This window comes from Spodoptera frugiperda, chromosome 20, assembly GCF_023101765.2.
Source record: "Spodoptera frugiperda isolate SF20-4 chromosome 20, AGI-APGP_CSIRO_Sfru_2.0, whole genome shotgun sequence".
NCBI lineage: Eukaryota > Metazoa > Arthropoda > Insecta > Lepidoptera > Noctuidae > Spodoptera > Spodoptera frugiperda.
Window position 1 is genome coordinate 12,925,277 of NC_064231.1, and position 21,534 is coordinate 12,946,810.

At 33.9% G+C, this 21,534-nt stretch overlaps 1 protein-coding gene across 5 annotated transcripts in view; it reads left to right on the top strand.

The window, feature by feature from the left end:
- LOC118282190 (glutamate receptor-interacting protein 2) overlaps positions 1-21,534 on the top strand; it is a 284,034-nt gene that overhangs the window by 22,929 nt on the left and 239,571 nt on the right. For 4 of the 5 annotated variants that reach the window (XM_050701450.1, XM_050701453.1, XM_050701454.1 and 1 more), the window contains exon 2: positions 12,827-12,859. The exons of the other annotated variant lie outside the window; for it this stretch is intronic. The gene's annotated coding sequence lies outside the window, so the exon portion shown is untranslated. The remainder of the gene's footprint in view (positions 1-12,826; positions 12,860-21,534) is intronic. 5 annotated transcript variants of the gene reach the window in all.

Below are 21,534 nucleotides of genomic sequence, written 5' to 3' on the forward strand. Positions count from 1 at the left end.
ATGAATGATTCGTTTAGTTTAGTGTAGCATTCAGTTTTGTTACTGAGAAGCTTTTGTCAAGCTATGTTTTTGAACAACCTAATATTATTATTTCTTTACTACAAAACTGAATTCTCTATTTTTTTAAACGTTACGTGGAGTAACTCGGATTTTCTCCTATGTCGGTGGTGCGTTAACAAATATACGAGTTCACATACACATGACATTTAGACCCGAAGCAACAATTTGTGGATTACACGAAGAATTACTCCACGTGCGAATCGAATCCTCTACTCGATGCACAGCAGCCAATTGCCCAGCCACCGCGTCAACTGTCCAGTCATCAGTCAATTTAAAGATGACTAATTTTTCGACCAATGAAATAAAACCACTACCAAAATGAATGAAATTCTATTAAAATTCATCAAGAAGTTCACAATTTTTGCCACAATATTTTTATGGTAAGATGAAGCTGTAACTCAATTTGATAACAAGAATTTACTAAACTCGATCACGTGATTGGATTTAGTGAGTCCTGTTCAAAATTTGATTAAGAAATTGGTTTTGTTAAATTGTTTTATTGATTAAAACTTGAGCTTGCTAGTTGGTTTCGAATTGTTTGGGTCTATAGAGAGGAACAATCAAGAAATTAATAATTTGGACAAATATTGTTTTGGTAGCTTTGACTGTGTTTGTATTGACTGGACTCACATGGAACAAGCATTATATTATTCGGAAATCGTGTGTTTCATAGAATGAAACTCAATGATTTTTTTAAATGGGGCAAATAAACTTTTCAGTTGGCTTCTTTCTTTCTTCCATTTTGTTTGAGTTGTGAAACTCGATGTGAAATACTCAAACGACACAAGTCACAGAAACTTTTAATTTCAACAAACAATAACAATACGCACGCACTATCACGTCCTTTATACCTGAAGGGGTAAGGGTAAGGCAATACCTATATAATGCCACTTTTCACCATTTGTGTTATAAGCACCATGTAATAGGGACTGAGTCTATTGCCATATACTGGGCACAATTCCGGATTCCGTGCAACTACTAAGAAATTTTCGAAAAACCGTAAAAGCCCAGCAATACTTCGCCCAATCCGGGAATCGTACCTAAGACCCCTTGTCCGGCAATCGCACTGACGACCACTGGACCAACAAGGCAGTCTGAAACAATACAATATGAAAAATAAAAATAAAGTTCTCAAGAACGTCAAACTTATTTACTTCAACAGATTTGAAGTCAACAATACAGTGAGTACTTGAATGTTTAAAGTTTCAATAGTAGTTTCGAGTCAAGAGGCCGAGCTGCTTCGCTCCGAAAACGCAAAGGTACTTGACGATGAACCGTTCCAACGTTACTTTTAAAATGGCAGACTTGAAAATATTTTAGAGAAATAAATTGCTTGAGGTCGAGAACATAAGTTGTGAGGACTAAGTCGTGTATTATAGTGTAGTCAAAAGGAAATTGTAAATGGTATAGAAGCTAAAATTATGGAGCATCATACTTAGCTTTATAGAAATAAGGTTTTATTTTCGGCGCTAGCGGAGGATTTACCTACAATAGATATTTGTTGGTAGTCAAAATCTTAATAAGATCATAATTAGGGTATGATACAGAAGACTGTATGAAAGCTTGGACTTTATGCCGTTCTTACCAACCACCTGTAAAGCATCTACTAAATAAAAGTTTCTTAGCGTGACGTAGCACCTAATCAAACCCCTTACTTGTACTGTAAAATAACATTCGTAAAAAACAAAATGACATTAAATGTCATTTAACTTAACTAAGGGATTCCTTACAATTTAGTAGGGGTTGTTGGTAACCGGCCTATATCTATAGAATACAAATGAAATCTTAATAATAATTCTTCATTACATAAATAAAAAATGGATCTTGACTCTACTACATATTCTTCGTTACATAAAAACTTCGATCTCATGTCTACATGATATTACTCTCTCAACTTTTCTCGGAACATCACTGCGAACAAATTATTAAAATTGATTTATCTAACACGATTATTCTAGACGTCTTCAGAAAGCAGGTCATTGAACTATAATTTTATTCAAGACGTGTACCTTGAAGATCGAATTGACGTTATTTATATTTTACCTCTTTTACAATGTGACGACACATTTTCCATATCATGAATACTCAATTACGTCATGTTTACCTTAAGCACGATATTTAGAATACTATGAACACAAATATCAGGTTCGTGTATTTACACGATATTTTCTTTTAAAGCTTTCATAATTGTTACTTCAGAAGAAATTGTTTGATATTTCTATCGTAAATTTACGTTTGATCAACACATAATAAATGTTTTTAATATTATTTATTACGTTTTGTAGAGTACTGACAAATGTGGTTTTTAGCCGACTTCAAAAAAGGAGGTTCTCAGTTTGACTTATAAGTAAGTACAATATATTATATGTTTGTGCGCGATTATCTCGTGTTTGGCTGAACCGATTTTGGTGTGGTTCAGGTTTTTAGGATATTCCGTGACTTCCAAATGGAGGCTAAAGAAGACAGTTTTCCTTTAAAAAAATATTTCAAGATAATCTTTTCCGATTATTCAGTAACATTCATATTACAGCCCACTGCTGGACATAGGCTATTCTAATAATTTAAGCTCATCGCATCCAAATACTATCAGTTTTTTTGCGAATATTGTCACTCCCATCGATTTGAATTCGCGTTAGCCCCCGCGAAAACCAGGAAGAGGATAGATTAAATAAATTTAACCACATCACTATTCCAAATTCGATTATCGATAAAAAACTGCAATATATTGCAGCTGGGATATAAATGTCCACTCTATTAAATCAAACTCACCTACACCACGACCAAAACAACTGCGTCGATTTATGACATTAAAAATACGCTGAACAATTTTTGCAGCTAAAAAATAAAAACTGACAGCACTAAATAATGTCCAAATTGTTTTTAAAAACCTGAATGACGTTGATGGGTCATTGCGTTTCTGGCAAATTGGGTCGCTGGGTGCTGTTTACTGGTTACTTTTGAGGTTAATTAATTTATAGTCTGCGTTAAGTCACCAGAGGTAAAATAACAGAGGTTCATGGTTCTGGAAATTATTCTGTGTTGTGGAATTGTATGGTGATGGTTTGCTTCACTTCATTTCAATATAACACTTCAATTTATTACTAAAATGACTGAAGAGTTTGATTGGTCTTTCCATAAAAAAAAAACGTTTTTTTATAGGATGTCCAGATGTATCACCTGAAGGTAAGCAATCGGCTCCGGCCATGGACATCCGCAACACCAAAGGAGTTACAAGTGATAGCATACTGACAATTTAAAGAGCTAGGATACATCTAATACTGCTGATCTCCTTTGGTAAACCATATGTAAAGTCCAAATTCTTTACAAGAGGGCTAAGTACGAGTTTGTTTAACGTTAACGGTTAAGTTCGGCTCTCTGAATCCTGCCGGCCAATGAGAGCAAACGCGTTCTCATTTCGTTTTCGTTCAACGTAAAGCAAACTCGTAGTAAGGGTTCTGAACAGATTATGACGCAATCAGTCTTCCATAAAAAGCGCTGTTACTTGAAAACTTAGTGAATCAGACTGAGACAAGAAACAAGTAATTCATTGTTGTTTTTGTACACAATAGGGTGACAATCTGCTATGATTTGTGAACTACAACAATTGATTTACGATCACAAAATGTAATTGGTTTTAGTTTGAAGTTGTTTTAGCTTAGTGCTGAAGACAGGCTGTGACCTTGAAACTAAATGTAAGTTGATATCCACATACATTATCGTTTATAAGACATATTTATTTATGTCGTTACATTTGAAAAAAAATAGCCTTGTACACAAACAAGCAAGTGATATAAGTTTATACTCAAATGAAACATTTAAATACGAATAAAAGTAGTACAAGAAATGTTTATCTGCTGATGTTGTAGAACAGGGTGGTTGAAACAAAAATAAATACAATACAGATACAATGAAAGTTTTGATCCGATCACCTGCAAGACCATAATATTAATGTCTTAGTCTTTAAAATACTTCGTCTAGTAATAATATAATCACTGCGTAGGGAATATTCAACAATTCTAAATAACCATCATCCAACAGCAAACCACTAGCAATATATCAGTTTCAATCTCAGTTCAACAAACTTTTCTTGCAAGATTTTTCTTGATAAACCAAAATCTTTTGATCCTTCCAACTTCTATGCAAGGATTGCTCCCAAAACCACCTCATAGAGACTCTTGCCACACCGAATTCAATCTAAATGGATTGGGGCGTTTATTTTTATAAATATGGCCCCCGTTGGGCCACAACACAAATCTGTGGCTTTATTTTACGCGTCCTTTTATTGTTATGGAAAGCTATTTTGAAACTTTATTGTGTACTAACTATACGTATGTTGGCTTTTGTTAGTGGTAACGAATGGTATTTTTAGTTTTAGTTAACGCTGTGTTTTCGTGAATGGATTGCTTACCTACAGGTTTTGTTTTTAAGTTCTAGTACTAGTGAAACAACGCTTGCGTTGTGTTTCGTTATGTGAGTGGAGGTCCAATACCCTTCTTCCCAATTTTAATCACCGATTCCCCAACAACCCAACAATAATCTTTCTAAGCCCCGAAAGCCGGCAACACACTTGTAACGCCTCTGGTGTTTCGGGTGTCCATAAGCGGCGGCGATTGCTTACCATCAGGTGATTGTTTGCTCGTTTACCGGTTTGTACCATAAAAAAGTTATTTGCAGACAACTGACAACTTTTAGTGACAACTAGTGCCAAAATTCTCAGAAAGATGTGAATACACAACCACACAATGAAATTATCAATAACGACAAAGAAAAATATCGCTCTGGATATAAAAACGTTTCTCCATTCCACAAAACTTCGAAACAGATATCGGATTTCCCTTCCATATATTTTACCTTTAAATACTTTCAGTATTAAATTAGTGCGATTCGAATACTCCTAGCAACCCCTTAATGGATCACGTACATCTAACATTAAGGTTGATAGTAGGAACGGAACGCGGTGCTTGTGAACTTTTTACTGAGTTCACTCCGTTCGAAGTTTTTGTCAAAGCTTAACGTGGGACCAGAATTATTTATAGCACATACTCCATTTTGAAAAAGAGCCCGGTGAGCTGGCTATTCATTTTGGATCCACGATTTTTTCTTGTGATTGTTACTTACTTCCTGTAGTTTATCGATATCGAGAAATCTAGAGTAGAAAAGTTATCGAAATCTGTTTAGTAATTGTAGATACACCGATTTTCATTCTTCTTGACTACAGACTTTACAAGCATGTGATTAGCTCTAAGCACATCACAAAATATTGTCTTTGACATGCGTTATATTACGATTAATTGTGAAATACAAAAAAAAAGTGAACTTTTAATGGCTCCTGTATAAGTGTATAATTATCTAATTAATGACGTTCAATTTATTAACCAAGTTCAAAATTCCATCCATAGGTTGTCTGACAAAAATCGCCGTGTGTGATAAGATTGTATTCTAATTACTATTACAATGTAAATGTGTTTTATGTATGTGTGCAATAAAGTATAAATAAATAAAAAAAAATAATCCACCATAATTTTACACCTCAAGGTCACCAACACTGTTACCAACGCAACGACGCGAAAACCTTCAGCCTACAGGATACTTATTACACGAACAAACATCTAAGAAAACATTATAAACATTCCACCTGATCTAATGAAACACGAGCCAGTAATTAACGTAAATGGCTATACTTAATGTAAGATAAACCTCAAGTACCCAATTCTGCTTACAAAGTCAAGGAGCCTTTATTTAGTTATCTAAACCCTTAAATTACATGAGATTAGACATTGAAGTGGTTTAGTTTATCCAAATGCTAAAACTGACCCATCTTTAGGTAGTGGTTTCCTTTTATAATGTATGGGGTACAGTGAGCGACGCATGTGAAAATTAAAAAGTTTTTATACTTCTTAAACAAATATTTTTATTTGAGCTCAACTGAAGTCAAATATAATAATAGAAAATTATATTAATGAGAATGAAACTTCGATGCAAAACTAGTTCTTGTATAAAAATATCCAGAAAATATAAAATTCTTCGAAATTTTGGTTTAAGCATTATTATACGTCTTCAGTTTATTAATTTTATTTCAAATATTTTTTTACAATTGCTTAGTTTGGGAACTGTAACCCCAACTCTTTTGTACACTAACTGGTATAAATATTGTTATAATATTATTTACTTTTCATTTTATAAAATACGAAGCATAATTATTAGATTCCAGTAGGAACGGAACGGTAATGTGAACATTAATTACTGTTCACTTCTTTCGAATTTTTATTATAATTGTTGTTAACGTCAGCAGCAAATATGATACAGGTATCCATTTTGAAAAAGAGCAAGGTTAGCTGGCCCCATTCAGTTTTGACCAAGAATATTTTCTTTAGATGTACTTAGTGAGGCTGTATTTATCGTAACCGATAAAAGTAACAGATATCTACAAATAACTAACAACAACTGTTACTGCCAACATATTTTATCTGTTAATAAAAAACCCTCAAATCCTGTTACCACGGCTATTACTATTATTCATTGTAACAGTCCTTACACAAAAACTGTTATGTTACCAATACCATAGGTTACAACGGCTGTTACTTTGTTTACATGCGTATTCAATCTCTCTCTTTTCCTCATTAATAATTTTGCGAAAAGAGACACACCTATTAATTTCGGAACATGTTTACTTCTCACTCTTACTAAAGCGATTAAACGACGCTAAAAATTAAGAAACCTAGTATTTATTAGTCCTAAAATATAGTCGGTTCTTTTAAGGAAAAAGTGACTTCTATATTTAGTTGCATTACCCTTCAAGTGTTATGGATTAGACATTGACCAGTTTTAATCCAAATGCTAAAACTGTATTTAGGTAGTGGTTTCCTTCTATAATGCAATTGGGTACAGTCAAAAACTGAAATGTGATAAATTTAATTGTTTCAATATGATTACAATTTATAAAGAGATTTTTATACTTCCTAAACAAATATTTTTATTCGAGCTCAACTGAAATGCAAATTTAATAATAAAACATATTAAATGTGTATTTAGTACCAGCCAAAAATGCAATACTGAACGTATAAAAAGAATCCTGAAAACTTATAAAATGTTTCAAATTTTGATCGTATCTAATTTATGTAATTAATTCTTTGATTTTAACGGAATTCGTGTTTAAAAAATTTGAGTTTTACGTATTTTACTTAGTATGGCCAGCCAATTATGTATTTATTCAAATTTGTAGTAGTAACTGGACGACATAAATAAAAATGTCTTTTATATTATTTACTATACGATTTTCGGTTTTAAAGAGTACTAGATAAAGCCATAGACGTTAGATTCCGTACAATAATAACATTACTATGTTGTCTTAGTAACAGATATTATGAATCTGTTATTAGGTCAGGAGCTAACATGATACAGGTATCAAACGAGGTTAAAGGCTCCAAATAAAGTGACCAAGAATATTTTCTTTAGGTGTACTGTCCATAGGCAACGCTGGTGGCTTACCATCAAGTGATCCGTCTCAGGAATCGGATCCCGAAAATCGTTGATTCTTAAAAAACATAATGTTAAAAATATGTATATTCTAAACTTTTTAGCATACTTAAACTAAAACTTGGAAATTATGTGTGAATTGAATTCCGTCATCGATTGTACAAGAACATGTTATATCCTCACAGACTCAATTATAGTCAAAGGATTCCGTAATTCCGGGTTAGAACGTTCTCAAGGAAGATATTAGATGTACTGATTAGATAATCTGAACTCGAAATGAAATATATAGGGATCTACGTGGGTCTTTTGTGTTGCGTACAGTGATACAGAGTTAAGAACTTCTTGATATAAGTGGTAAGTCTAGTCCCCAATTATGTAAAGAAGTCGGGCAGTCACTTGAGCAAATATTAAATTCTGGCACTTAATCAAAATGTACCACAAATCTTCCTTTCATACCAAGACACATTACCATAATAAGACCCGAAAAGTATTTAAACGAAATAAATCCATCACATTAAAACCGGCAGCGTCGGTCGTTGTATAAAATGAAAAAAAAAAATCCTCCCAAAATTTTCTTCATAACCGTGGAAAAAATCGTTGTCCTCCTCAGGTAAGATAATCAAATATCTGCGAGAACAGACCCGTATATCAAAGGCCTCGGCGGGGTGCTTACGTGAAAAGCGGGTTGGAATAACTTAGGGCCCAAAAGGTTGTTACTTTAGGATGCCAGAAAAACCGGATCGTCTGGCGAAATTGTATAAGTCAACTACAGAAAAATTATGAGTGTACAGGGAAGCGTTATTAAATTTACGCACTTATAAATAGAAAAATGTGTGGAAATTGAATCCTTTTAGAAGCAAAGTAACCATAAAAGGCTTTCTCTTACGAAGAATTTAAAATCTTTCTAAGGTAGGTAAGTGAAGTAAGAGTTCATAAATTTAAAAGTACCTATAATTTTATTAAACTATCCGTTTGCAAAATGATTGCAAATCAAAAGAACTTTAAAATACAACAGGAGCGGTGAACAAAAAATTCAACCTCAATGAAGTTTTATGTGCAGCCTCGAGTTTTGAACGTCAGTATCAGTTTTCACAAATCTGGCTAAGTAGGAACTCCAGTGAAAAGGTGGAACTTGGCCCATAGCCAGAATGTAAAGGAAAAATGTTGGTAACTTGGGAACATTCTTTCTCGCATTTAACATGAAACAAAACGCTAGAAATAAAATAGTCTTACTAAAATTGAGATTGGGTAATACATTTTGGGGTGGACCGTTCTTTTTTGTTCCTATTTATTTGGTCCAGTTCTGGGGAGATATTGTCTCAGCTGTGCCTCTTCGTGGAAATAAACTACGCAAATTATTACAACGTTTTCTTTGTCAACGATTATTTATTGCATATACAAGATTTTATCAAGTAGACGAGAGAAATAGCTTAGTAGTCTAGGAGATAGTAACTCATTAATAAAGACACTGGAGTCTCTTACTCCTACAATATCTCATGGAAAAAATGTCACGGAACAAATGGCCCGAGTTTAAGCAATAATGTAAATACGAGCAATTTATCAGATAAATGCTTTTTATGAATTTCCCTGGCGACTAATTTGTGAAGAACTCCAAAGGAGCTCTTAAATCAATTATACTGGGCTTAAACGGCTACCTGAACGGATTTTTTTTCTCCGTTCAACATTTCCTTGTCATAATTGAAATTTCATCGAATCCATTTTACCTGAGGACGGTCAAAGTTTGAAGATGGCGGTATGAATAACTTTAGCATGCATAAATTCCTGTTCATAGTCCTGAAGATGTTATAAGTCAAGAGGAATGGCCCGATACGGCTATCGTAGTAAATTTTCTTGTAAATTGGGTGTCAAAGGTATATTTTAGGGAAGCTATTTCCTATGATCACTTTCTCGTGCTAGTTACGGGGTGTTGTTAAAAAGTAGGCCTATAATCATTTTGTTTGGTATTCATTAATTTATGGAACTCTCAAATACTGCTTACAAATTTTACTTTTTGGTCCTAATAGATTTCGAGATGGTTAAATTATGAAATCACATCAAGAGATGAGTTTAGTTATTATCGGAATTTGTGCAAGGTTTTGATCATCATCATCACGTCGCGTCGATCCATCAAAAGCAAAAAAAAATCCTCACGTACGATACGTCCTCACAATTGATAATAACAATATGGGTGTAATATCTACATCCTATATGTGTAAAACAACACCACTATCTACACTTCAGGGAAACAAAGCCGTTATTCTGATGTACAAAACTTTATCAAACACAAAGGCAAGATTATAATATATATTATATAATATACTCCATAATTTTCGTTTTGGAAATTTGCATACGAATTTGTTTTGTGGAAGTAACACAAATTAAACCAATGTGAGAAGGATTATCCTCTGAAACGCGTTGTTTAAATACCTTCTTTAACACTTAAAGAGTCATTTGCAAATAAAATTGCAGCATGCTTTGGATACAGTACGTGCTTTGTGCAAAGAATTCTTGCCTTTTCAGTAAATGCACTGTTAACGTTATATTTCACTTTTTGTTTTACGTAGGTATTATTATCCTGCTCTCTTAATGATTTTTTAAGTAAGTATGAGTACATTTTCTGGGTTAAATATGTGCCTAAACTTTAATCTATGCCATTATGCATACATAACTAGTTTTTGGCCAAAACTTCTCGACAGTTTATCAAAAAATAAAATGCTTATCCTTGCGGTTCGACAAGCGCCAATGATGCAAAACTTAATACCACTGGGGAACTTTTAAATTACTTCATTTTCTGTGAATTTCGTCGAGGCCAGCTCTCGCAAGTCAGCCAAACGTACAAGTTGGAAACTACTGGAACAGCGGTAGCTGTTCAGAGAACTTTCTCAACACTTGCATTCCTCGCTTGAATTATTGCATAATATACGTTTGGCGATAAAACTAACAGTTCCCATTGTTCCGCATCATTGTTTTTATTGGTGCTTGTAAAATGTTTGATGGTGTTCCGTGCTTTATAACTGTTTGTTCCTCTTTGGCGACGTTTATGAAGTTGGAATTCTTGTCATGTGGTGACTTAAACGCTTTGACGTTGATAGTGTGTTTTATTACTCTTTTTAGAATTTCTGATGTGTTATTCTCTGAATGAAGTTATTCAGTAATAGAATCTACACATATTTTGCTGTGCCTTTAGTTATTATATTATACTCATATTTTCAAACTAAATAATTAATATTTTGTCAGGACTAAGGGTCAAATGAAACAAGTTTTTTTAATATCACCTGAAAAATACCAATATATTGTCTCTTTTTGTAAATCAGTATATTAGTAGATAAGGAATTAATCATTATTCTTTTATTTTCACCCTTTTTAAAGTAAAAAGTATTAGAATTCAAATAGATCTTCACAACTATTTTCAATTGTCTGTACATAGGAATTTAATATGCTCGAGTAATCTGGGTCGAGAAAAATGTACGACTAGAATTCTTAGATAAAAGAAGTTTTGAAATACTACTGCTGGAGCATACAAGATGTGGAATACAACATGGTACTTTAACTTATAACATTCTTTAAAATATGCACAAACAGGATAGATAGAAACAGAAGAATATATTGTACGATTCAGTAAAGGAAACTAGGATTTTGTTCTGCAAAAGACAGATAATAATATCACTACTCACAAAACTACGCTAAAAGAGAATTCAACTTTCTCCAAAGATGTTTATAACAGTTTTGCCATTCGACGGAACCTCCTCACCAATCTACCTTTTTTAGACTATGTTTTATGAGCCGCTTTCAATCTCCAGTGTATCTGGGCCCGCCGCCCATTTTACTTACCCTCCACAAATCGCTTCAATCCGAAATAAAATGAAACATTTATTTCCCACTTTATTTCTATCTCACAAATCTGGAAACACCGTTGATCACACCATAAAACAAGACGAAAAGAAACCCGAAGCCGTAATCCAATTTACTGGGAACAACAAACATTATAAATAAACACGGAGGGCCCCACAAATAGCGAAAACTATAAATAATACGAGCACATAAACATGGCCATAGTTCAACACCATGATATTGATAATAAAAATTCCTTTCCGGACTGAGGGGATCCTGAGTCCGCGCACTGAATGCCGAAGTGTAGATAAATTGAGATCACACTGGGATGGCTCTTAGAAAACGAAGTTATTCTTTGCCTCATTAGTTCTGGGGTCACATGGATTACTCTTGAGCTTGAGTCAATATTTTCAGCCAAATGGTCAATTGGAATGCAATTCACAACAGATCTGCAAAGGTCTTGTTATTTTTAGTGTAAAAAGTGCACTTTTAAAGTAATATTCAGCGAATAATTGCAAGATTTCTAATATTAATCCGATATTTGTTAGCTTGATATTTGAATTTTATTCATAGTTTGGAAATATACAACCAATAAATTAAATAGGCTGACTCATTAAGCAAATTATTCACATATTCAAAACAGAACATCCATCTACCATTATTAAAACATAGACCTTAACAAACGAAAAATACACTAGCGCCTAACAAAGATAAGACCACGAAAAAAATTCAAATCCAAAATTAAGTAGCAATTTGTCTTCCTACGCGGGCAAATCCGAATATTTTACATAAGATCGAATACGTAGTCTAAGTTGGGTCGAACCCCGATAACCTTTTGCGGATGGAAGAGACGTCCACGGTAAAAATAAATTATTTTATTGAGCCTGTGCGTTCTCGAAGGAATTATAGCGTTGGCATTGCATTAACTGGATGTTTGAGTTTAATTACACAGTGTGTTTTACAGTTAACAACTGTAAATAAATCGGCACGCCAGCTAATAGTGCTATTTGCTTAGTTGCACCTGATTTTATTGCAGTCAAACGACCAATGAAATCATGGATGTTTTAGTAAAACCCTATCAATTTCAACGTTTAGGTTTTATGTTAGTTTTATTTTTGGTACAAGTAATTTCATTTATTTTTCTGTGCACCAATTGTTATTTTTATAAAATCATTAATACTCGTAAGGCTGCCTCGTTAGTCGAGTGGTTGCAAGTGCGACTGCCGGACAAAGGTCTTGGTTTCAGTATATTATTATGGCAATAGGTTCACCCCCTATTACATGGGACTTATAACACAAATGGTGAAAAGTGGGTGTGCTTTGTATAGCGACGTTACGTGCCTTAATGTCCTCTGCCTACCCCTTCGGGGATAAAAAAGCGAGACGTTGATGTAATACTCGTAAAATTTAAAACTTCTCCCAACTAAAATCTAACCTTTTTATTTGTTGTTTGTTTCAGGTAGTGTGGATTTTGTCTTGAAGTGTTTATCGGGTATGTACTGATTGATAGCATAAAACGATTAAATCTTAGCATAACTAGTTCTGAACATGTAAACAAAATCATTACCAATATAGAAAATATTATTTCATGTTCCTACGCCTCCCTATCGATTCCGCCCATCAATAAAATCCCAGTAAAACGTACACGAATTAGATTTTCATATCACAAATTTCGATCTTCTAGCTATATTCGTATAAACGGCTACCAAGCAATAGGCAAATATTTTGTTATCGTACTTCTGAAAATTCAAGACTAATTCAAATAAAACATGTATAAAGGACTAGTTAAATAAAAAAGATGGGCGCTTTTTCCTTTCGTAGAAATATTAGTAACAAATCAGTATTGTCTAATATTTAATTTTTATTTTTAAGTAAAGTCTTTCTTAGACTCTTTTCCTAACATTTATTATACTATATCGCATAACCTAGTACCTATACTTTTACAAATTATGTAATCAACTCCGTGCTCCGTCTTTGGCCGCATCTCCGCTTGGCAGTAAGCAGGTTGGCAGCCAAAGGCAGACTTATCAACGCAAAAAAAAAAACAGATCCCCTGCTCCATTTCAAAATGAACCTTCTGCTATATTTCCCATATCCATTCATAGTTACCACAGTCGATTGTTGACGAGATAACCTGCGTTTTGTTTTTTTGAAGCAAATTGTTTTGTGGGATCTATCGGTTGTTTGCAGCTGCACTACATTTGATTGGTCGTTAGTAACGTTCGAAAAGCAAATTGATTAGTTCGCGATTGGTTGGCGTTCAGTGTAAGTCTGCATATTGTGTTAGAAGTGAGTGAACGTGTAGTAACTTTATAGAAGAATTTAACAGTTTAGTCTTTTTCATTCACGTTGATCTGTTTTTTTTTTTCAAAGGAGCTAAATTACTTTTCCCGCCTTGGGTGAAATGTGATGGAGTGTCAGACCAAGGGCCTCCTCCTGCTTTTCGAGTAAAAGGCTCAGCAACTTGTCAAGTCTTCCGCGGCTCATTCTCGTTGGTCTAATAACTAATAGAATTATGTATAAACAAAACTATCCACCACAAAACTGTGGAAATCTGTAAGACATTATGTGTGTTTGCTTTAATGAGTAAAGGGAAGTACTGAATGGCATTTTTTGAGGTGCAAAAATCTTTCAACGACTTCCCCGCCTTGGGCGAGGCGCGAGGGAGTGACAGATTCTTAGTGACAAAAAAAGTTCTGCATTGCCCGGAGCAGAGCCCCGTAACCCGCTCAGTAGTCCGCAGAATACTGAATGTCTGGCCTGAAATTACTATGAGAAAAAACTTATTTTTCTACGAATGGGAATACTTAAATTAAAATAATAAAATTGCAATATTCCACTGTAACAATAGCAGTACACCTAAGATGCTCATCAATTTACTTTATAGCATTAAAAGGAACTATTTTAATAAATTCTCTTGTTCTGTTCCAAGCGATTCCACAAAGAATAATATTTTTTGTAACAAATGCAAGGCTTTGCTTTTAATGGAAACTTTCTCTGCTGCATCAAGCTGTCAGCTTTGTAACTCCTTTAATAGTATTTTATAGTTTTAACTTGTGTTTCTGTTGTTTGTTCGTAAAAATACGGGTAATATATTGCTTACTTATGAAGTTACTTTCAGTTTATTGTAGAATTATAAAGCTATTTTATTTCGTGCTATTTTAGTTTCGTTCATCTGTAAAAGAAAAAGTTATAATGCTAATGTTATGTTTATTATATGCTAATGCAATGTCACACCTTTTATCCCCGAAGGAGTAGGCAGAGGTGCACATGACGGCACGTGATGCCGCCGTCCAATGTACACTCATTGTCATTATCACTATTGCCATATAATGAACACAACTCTAGACCCTGGGGTTATTACTGAGTTATTACTGATAAAACCGAAAACGCTCAGTAATACTTTATCCGAGCTCAAAACCCCTTGTCCGACAGTCGCACTTGCGACTACTCGGTCAACGAGGCAGTCTTGTTTATTATACTAAAGTTTGAAGTTGATTTCTGGATTTGAAAATAACTTTTTAATTTGATACTTAATTCTGGAGAAGAACTACTTACTTTTTAACGTTAGAAATCATACTTTGTTTTGCAAACAGTATTTATTTTTAGACATGGCTGGCATTTATAATCTATCTTTATTGGAAGCTATTGACAAAACCCAGACTGCATCCGATTTTCAGAACAAATATATGATCCAAAATTAATTAGATGGGCGTTCGCCTTTAGGCGTCTATTTAGCCTTAGGATCATAGGATGTCTGCCCGTTTGGAGCTAATTGGATTGTGGAGGTCAGATGGCAGTCTATCCGAGTAAAATATTGATATTCGTCTGCCTTAAGCTGGCTTAGAAACGGACCTTATATTACATTATTAAACGTCAATTTACAATCTGAAAATTAATTGAAATTTTGTACTGATTTTTAAAACTTCCTTTGATTTTTGGTCAGTGAATAGTTGGCAAGTTACAATTGCGTATTTGCTGAGAGCAAATACGTCTTTCTTCTTCGTCTCCTAAACTTAGATTCGTTTTTTCTTAGTATTGTTATCTTATATTCCAAAATAAAAAATACGTGTCTAATATTTATTCATCACCTAACTGACGGTCATCATCCCTATTATACATTCTCAAAATATTCAAAGCTATATCGTGTAAACACAACAGCAAAACGTAGATACATTAGCACATACATGCATACATTATGACCACATACTCCTCATAAACTGAAGACTCAAAGACATAGGTACTCGTACCAATTCGTAAACTAAGACCCCAAACTCCTGTTACAAGTCTGTCTCCTCAAGTTAAAGTTACCTCGTCAATCAGACGTTGCACAGACGTATCTAATTGCCTGTTACAACCAGACCATAGGCGTTGTATTGGGGAACATAGTTTGACATGGCTCGCTGCATAGTAAACGAACGCTGTCTAAGGGAATTTGTACTGTATGTATCGGTCCTGTTTGTCGTCTAAATGTTACGTTCAAACTTAATAAAGTTAACAAGATATCTATAACTAAGAGTGATTTCTATATGATGTATATAAGGGTGATCTTCGTGTGGCGAAATGGTGTTGGTGTTGCGGGTGTCTATGGGCGGCGCTGATCGTTTACCATCAGGTGACACGACTGCTCGTTTGCCTCCTACTCCATAAAAAAATTTATAAAGAATTCGAGTTTTAATTATTGATATCCTATAATATGACATTCTTGACTCCATTCGAAGCTACACTTTGGAACGAGCACCTAGCTTCACTGATAGACAGACTGACAGACTATTATTAATTTCTTTATTTGTTGATATTTCAAAAGTACCTATTTATGGTTTAATTGGAATAAATGATTTGACTTTGACTTTGAATTTGACTTTCACCATTTTAACTTTCTTTGCAAAAAATATTACCAATTAGCTGAAGTGGATTCTAACGTGACCGTTGAGCATGTGGAGAGTCTGAGCTCCAAGACAAGTAACTTATTATTTGTATCCACTGGACGCAACACAATCAATTGTGATAAAATTATGACCAGCGCCTGACAATAGACACCGATAAAACCATACCGTAATCATTCCCAACTCCCAGCCCTATCTCGGCTTCTAGAAATTTCGAATTCCCTTGAACAACCCAATGTCTAGTAAATTCGGACGAACTAACTCGACTATCTCTATTTTCTTATACAGAACTGAACAATTATATAAATCAATTGCCCCTATCTTCGAGTTTGGAATTAGCGAAATCGTTTCTATCCCGCAATACTGGCTCTGCAAAAGTTTTCTTTGTTCTGAAAACTGTCTTATCCTCTTTGTGTTGCTCGTCTCTGTTCTATTTATTTTCAATTCATTTAACTAGTGCTTCATTAGTGTTTTTGTTATTAGCTTCACTGCTGGGGACAACGTTTTGGAGTTTGACCTTTTGTCCAACTTAATCAATTTAAAAAGATTGAGTTGGGTGAGGTGGGTTTTAAAATTCTGGTGTTTTGGGTAAAAGTTGAGCTTGTGATTTGGAATATATACCTAAGCTTGTCCTTTATGATATGGAATTTATAATATATAAAAATAAATTGTTAAATGTGTTGCTAAGAGTAAATCTCAAGAACAGCTGTACCAATAATCCTAATTATAAATTAACAAATATAGACAGAAAAAAATCCAAGGTGAAACCAAGTTTGCGGGGTCCATCGTTAGTTAATAAAAAAATATTACCACCCTCTTTAGATACACCCCCTTCTAAACCGAATTAGACATTTATCAATCATTTATCATCTATTAAAAAAATCAACATCAATAGTTCATCCAACACGTTTTATATACGATCTTCGAGCTTACATTTTCCAGTATTTCAGCGCGATGTAGAAGTAATACTGTTGTTAGAGGGATCGTAACAATATGTCAGCGTCGGCGTCGCGGACAGTTTCTCTAGTAATACTCGGTATATAAGGACTCTGCTGGTTTCTCTACACGTTACACACGTTGGCCATTTATTTCGCTTTTGTTTTACTGCAAATATTGTTATTTATTGCGTCTTTTTTAATTTAAAATTCTAAAATATTGTATGTTTAATTTTCTTCAGTAGTACGGATATTGGTATTGTGACTTATAATAAAAATAGTGAAAAGTGGGTGTATATTGTACAGTGGCATTATGCGCTTCCTTTGCCTACCCCTTCGAGGATAGAAAGGCGTGACGATACAATACGATATTTTTTTGTTTAGTAAAAGCAGTAAAGCACCATACTTATAGTGGCTGCTCTAAAGAGAAAGAGACATGTGAGTTTAATTGGAGATTTTCACATAGTTAAATATTGAAGTTTATTAAAAAAAATACACATAAATTTGGAAACTTTCACAAAGTAGTACTGATGATTAAGTAATCCTTAGTTACTATTGATACTAATATATATTTACTTTATTACCTAAGATAGGTTACGCTGACGCTTGAAATAACTTAATGTATATTAATGTGTGCTTTTACTCGTCTGGAGTGTGTCTTAAAGGAGGTTTATGAGCTACACCTGTAGATCCCACCAGTCTTGTCGTAAGAGGTACAATATAAAACCTATACACCTAACTAGAACGTTAAATTAGCTATGTGTAATGTACCTTTAAAACTGTTCAACTGCAAATACTGACGTTATGTAGCCACGTAACTAGGAATGAGCACTCGATCGAGAGGCTGGTGGTTCAGGGCCGCGTGGAAGGCAGGAGACCCAGAGGTCGATCACCTACCCGATGGACGGACATTATCAAAACAATCACGCAAAACTTAATGGCTGAATATTCTCGCAACGCAATGAACCGCCAGAAATGGAAAACCATTGCCAGGAAGGCAATTGATACTGAGAAGACCGACGACGCAACCTCCTAGTATCATCGAAGAAACCACGACCACTCTGCCAAGAGTGTAAGATTGAGAAGAAGAATTTACCTATGTTAATAAAAAATATAACAATGAAAAAGAACTGCCCAGATGAGACCGTGAATAATGACGCACTATCCACCCTATTCCTGCGACCACAGACACATCGCCCCATAAATAAAATTTTAAGAATAATAAAACTATCAAAGTGTTGTTTTATTCCCCGCACAGATATTATTGTTTTTGGGGCAAGAAGTAAAGGGGCTGATGTTTAATTTAATGGGAATCCCATATAAAAACATGAGGGAAATGTATAGGGGACATTCTGTCGATTTCTTCTGTCAAGACATTGAAGGGTAGGTCCACAAGGGTCACGGATTTCAATCAACTTTGAACCCTTAGTTCTCGTTGATTGGGTATAAAGTTGTTTGTGTATTTTGGCTGTATATTTTAGTATCACCTATTAAATTATCAAAGTGATCTAGTGATAAAAATCTCGATGTGAAGGAAATGTATTACTTACGCTCTGTCGCGTTGGGGATTGAGTATTAAGCCATGCCGTGACGAACCTCATTTTTGCAATCTCCTATGATAACATCTTTATAATTTATTTTTGTTGGGTGTTGTAGAAGTATTTGATAGATTGAAATTTAAATAAACATAGTAACGAACAGCAAAAATAAACATATATTTTCAATAGTTCATTTCATATTGTAAACTAAACAATATTTTATCCGGAACCAATATTGAAATGTAAAATCGTTTATGTTTTAATTTCGTATTTGACAAACAAATGATTATATAAACCTGGTGTTGTTTGGAACATAACAAACAGTATATAAATTGGAATCCGAATAAACCGGCAGTAAATAATTGAAATTAAACTTTTTACATATAATATTATCTGTATGTGTCGATATTGCTAACCTTAGTATGGGTTGGTTATGGCGCCCTGATTGGCTAGCTCGAATATACCAACCAATCAGGGCGAACGCGATTTCGTTTCGATTACTTTAAACGTAAAACGAACTCGTATTAAGCTTTTCGGTATCGTCAAGGAAAATTTTAATTATTTTAGAAATATAAATATTTTTTAAACGTGTCATCAAAACTGTGTTACACTCCACAGCAAAAGTAATATCAAACATGAATCATATTTTAAACCATAAATAAGAGTTGAATATTTCATACAATTACTAACCAGACGAGGTAGGTCTTTGTCTAGTTTCTTAGAAATACTACAAACAAATTTGTGTACAAAATTTTATTTTAATAAAATAATTGCGAGGCAAACCGTTACAAGTCCAAATTGCATCACCCGCAAAGACATTTTGGTGGGAAGAAAATTTTCGTAGAAATTCTCGAAAGTAGTTAGCATCGTGCTAATTAAAGTCGCCCGCTGTTCCAATTTTAGGTTGAACGAGGTTTTGGTTTTTATAATTACTTTGCGCTTTGTCGCTTTGTTGTTTTTGAAAATAAGAATAAGCAAGCAAAAGAAAATGTTTGAATTTTAAACTGTTTCTGAAGCTAGGACTGCGTAACATGACGGCCTATGTTTACGGTTCTTTTACAAAATTGTGGCAGTATAACTAAGGTGGAAACTGTAAATAATCTAATGTAACACTAGGTTCGGCTAACAAATTTGCCCGCGTTCCCATGAGATAAATAGTATCCTATCACCCAACTCAACTCGTACCGTGTCTGTATACCGAATTATATAAAAATCCGTTCAGTAGTTACAGCGTGATTGCATCCGAATAAACCAACTTTCACATTTATAATAATGATAATATGAATTAACAGATAACTCGGGAACAAGCACAAGCGAGGGAAAGGTTTTTTTTTTATAAAATACTTCAATATTATAATTAATTGTAGGAAATGATAAAATCAATCGAGAGAGTAGTTAGTTCAATTAACTGACATAAGTATCCAGTTACTGCGACACCTAATCCTATTATTTTCTCCAACGTAAATCACATAGAAAAATATTATTAGGCACTTGAGAGAAGAAAGCATCCGGATTGGTCGTCGTAAAATATTTTCCACGTAAACCGTGCACTACACGACAGAAATATTTTGGTTTTATATATTTTTTCTGATAACGTCGTAAACATCTTCTAGGGAACGCGTAAATAATGAATCCATTTTACAACTTTTTTTTTCTTCTTATTTTGTTTTTATGCTGATAGAGTAATATAAGAGGATTATTGACTTTTAACTTCTTTTCTTGTCATTCTGTATTGTAATTGAGAAATGAAACGCGCTAAAGTGGGTCTTATTTTAAAGACGGTAAAGTTTGTTTCTGGATGCTGAAGTAAATCAATATTTACTGTATTCAAGTTTAGTATTGAAATGTCTTTAAACGTGTACTTTAAAACTAGGATAAAAGGTCTTCTTTTAAAATAATGTTTATATGTCTCAATGATTGTAATCCTAAAGAATTTCGTTTTTAATTTGATAGTACAAGAATATCGATAAACATTTATGTATGTATTCCACTTAATGCTGGACACGTTCATACTTAATTTACTTTATTAATTAATACTCATAAGTTAATCACACAATATCGATAGTCCATTCTGGTTTTCAAGTATAAACATTACTAGTAACATTTATAAAGTGAAACTTCGACGAAAGACGAATTCGTTGACTGATTTGTAATACCAAAAAACATTGTGAGATAAACATATCAGTTTTTACATTAGGTACACACATTGTATCTTAAAGTGCGTTGTTTTATGGAGCGTAAAACAAATTACCGACACGCACATTATCTTGTGTTTTACGATAGGGGTTAGCTACTAGGGATGGGACGAAATTATCGATCAGATTCGCTGTGAATTGGGTGGGCGATGAAATTCTCGATTGTCAATCAAGATGATTGAAAAATTTTCGTGTAGGCGTTTAATTGCTGATATGACTGGCTACTTTTTTCATAGTCTAGTAAAATAATATTCATGTAGCTTTTTTCTAGTTATGTAACAATTACCTTTGTTTAACGCACAAGTTGATACCATACATACATTGAGCACTACAATGTTTCAAATTCCTTACAAAATTTACCGCACATTTTATAGTAGAATACTGATATTTTTTTACTACGTAGGTTTTAACCCAACCACCTGTTGAACAAGAAATTATCAAGAAGAAGAAAGCTACAATTATTTTTTTACATAATTAATATTCAATTTCATCGAATCGATTTATTGTTCAGATTCTATTGTATAGGTATATTGACTAATACATAATTTATATGCCCGATTTTATTTGCGCATAGAAATTATTGTCACCTCGCTATTGTTTCATACAAGTTATG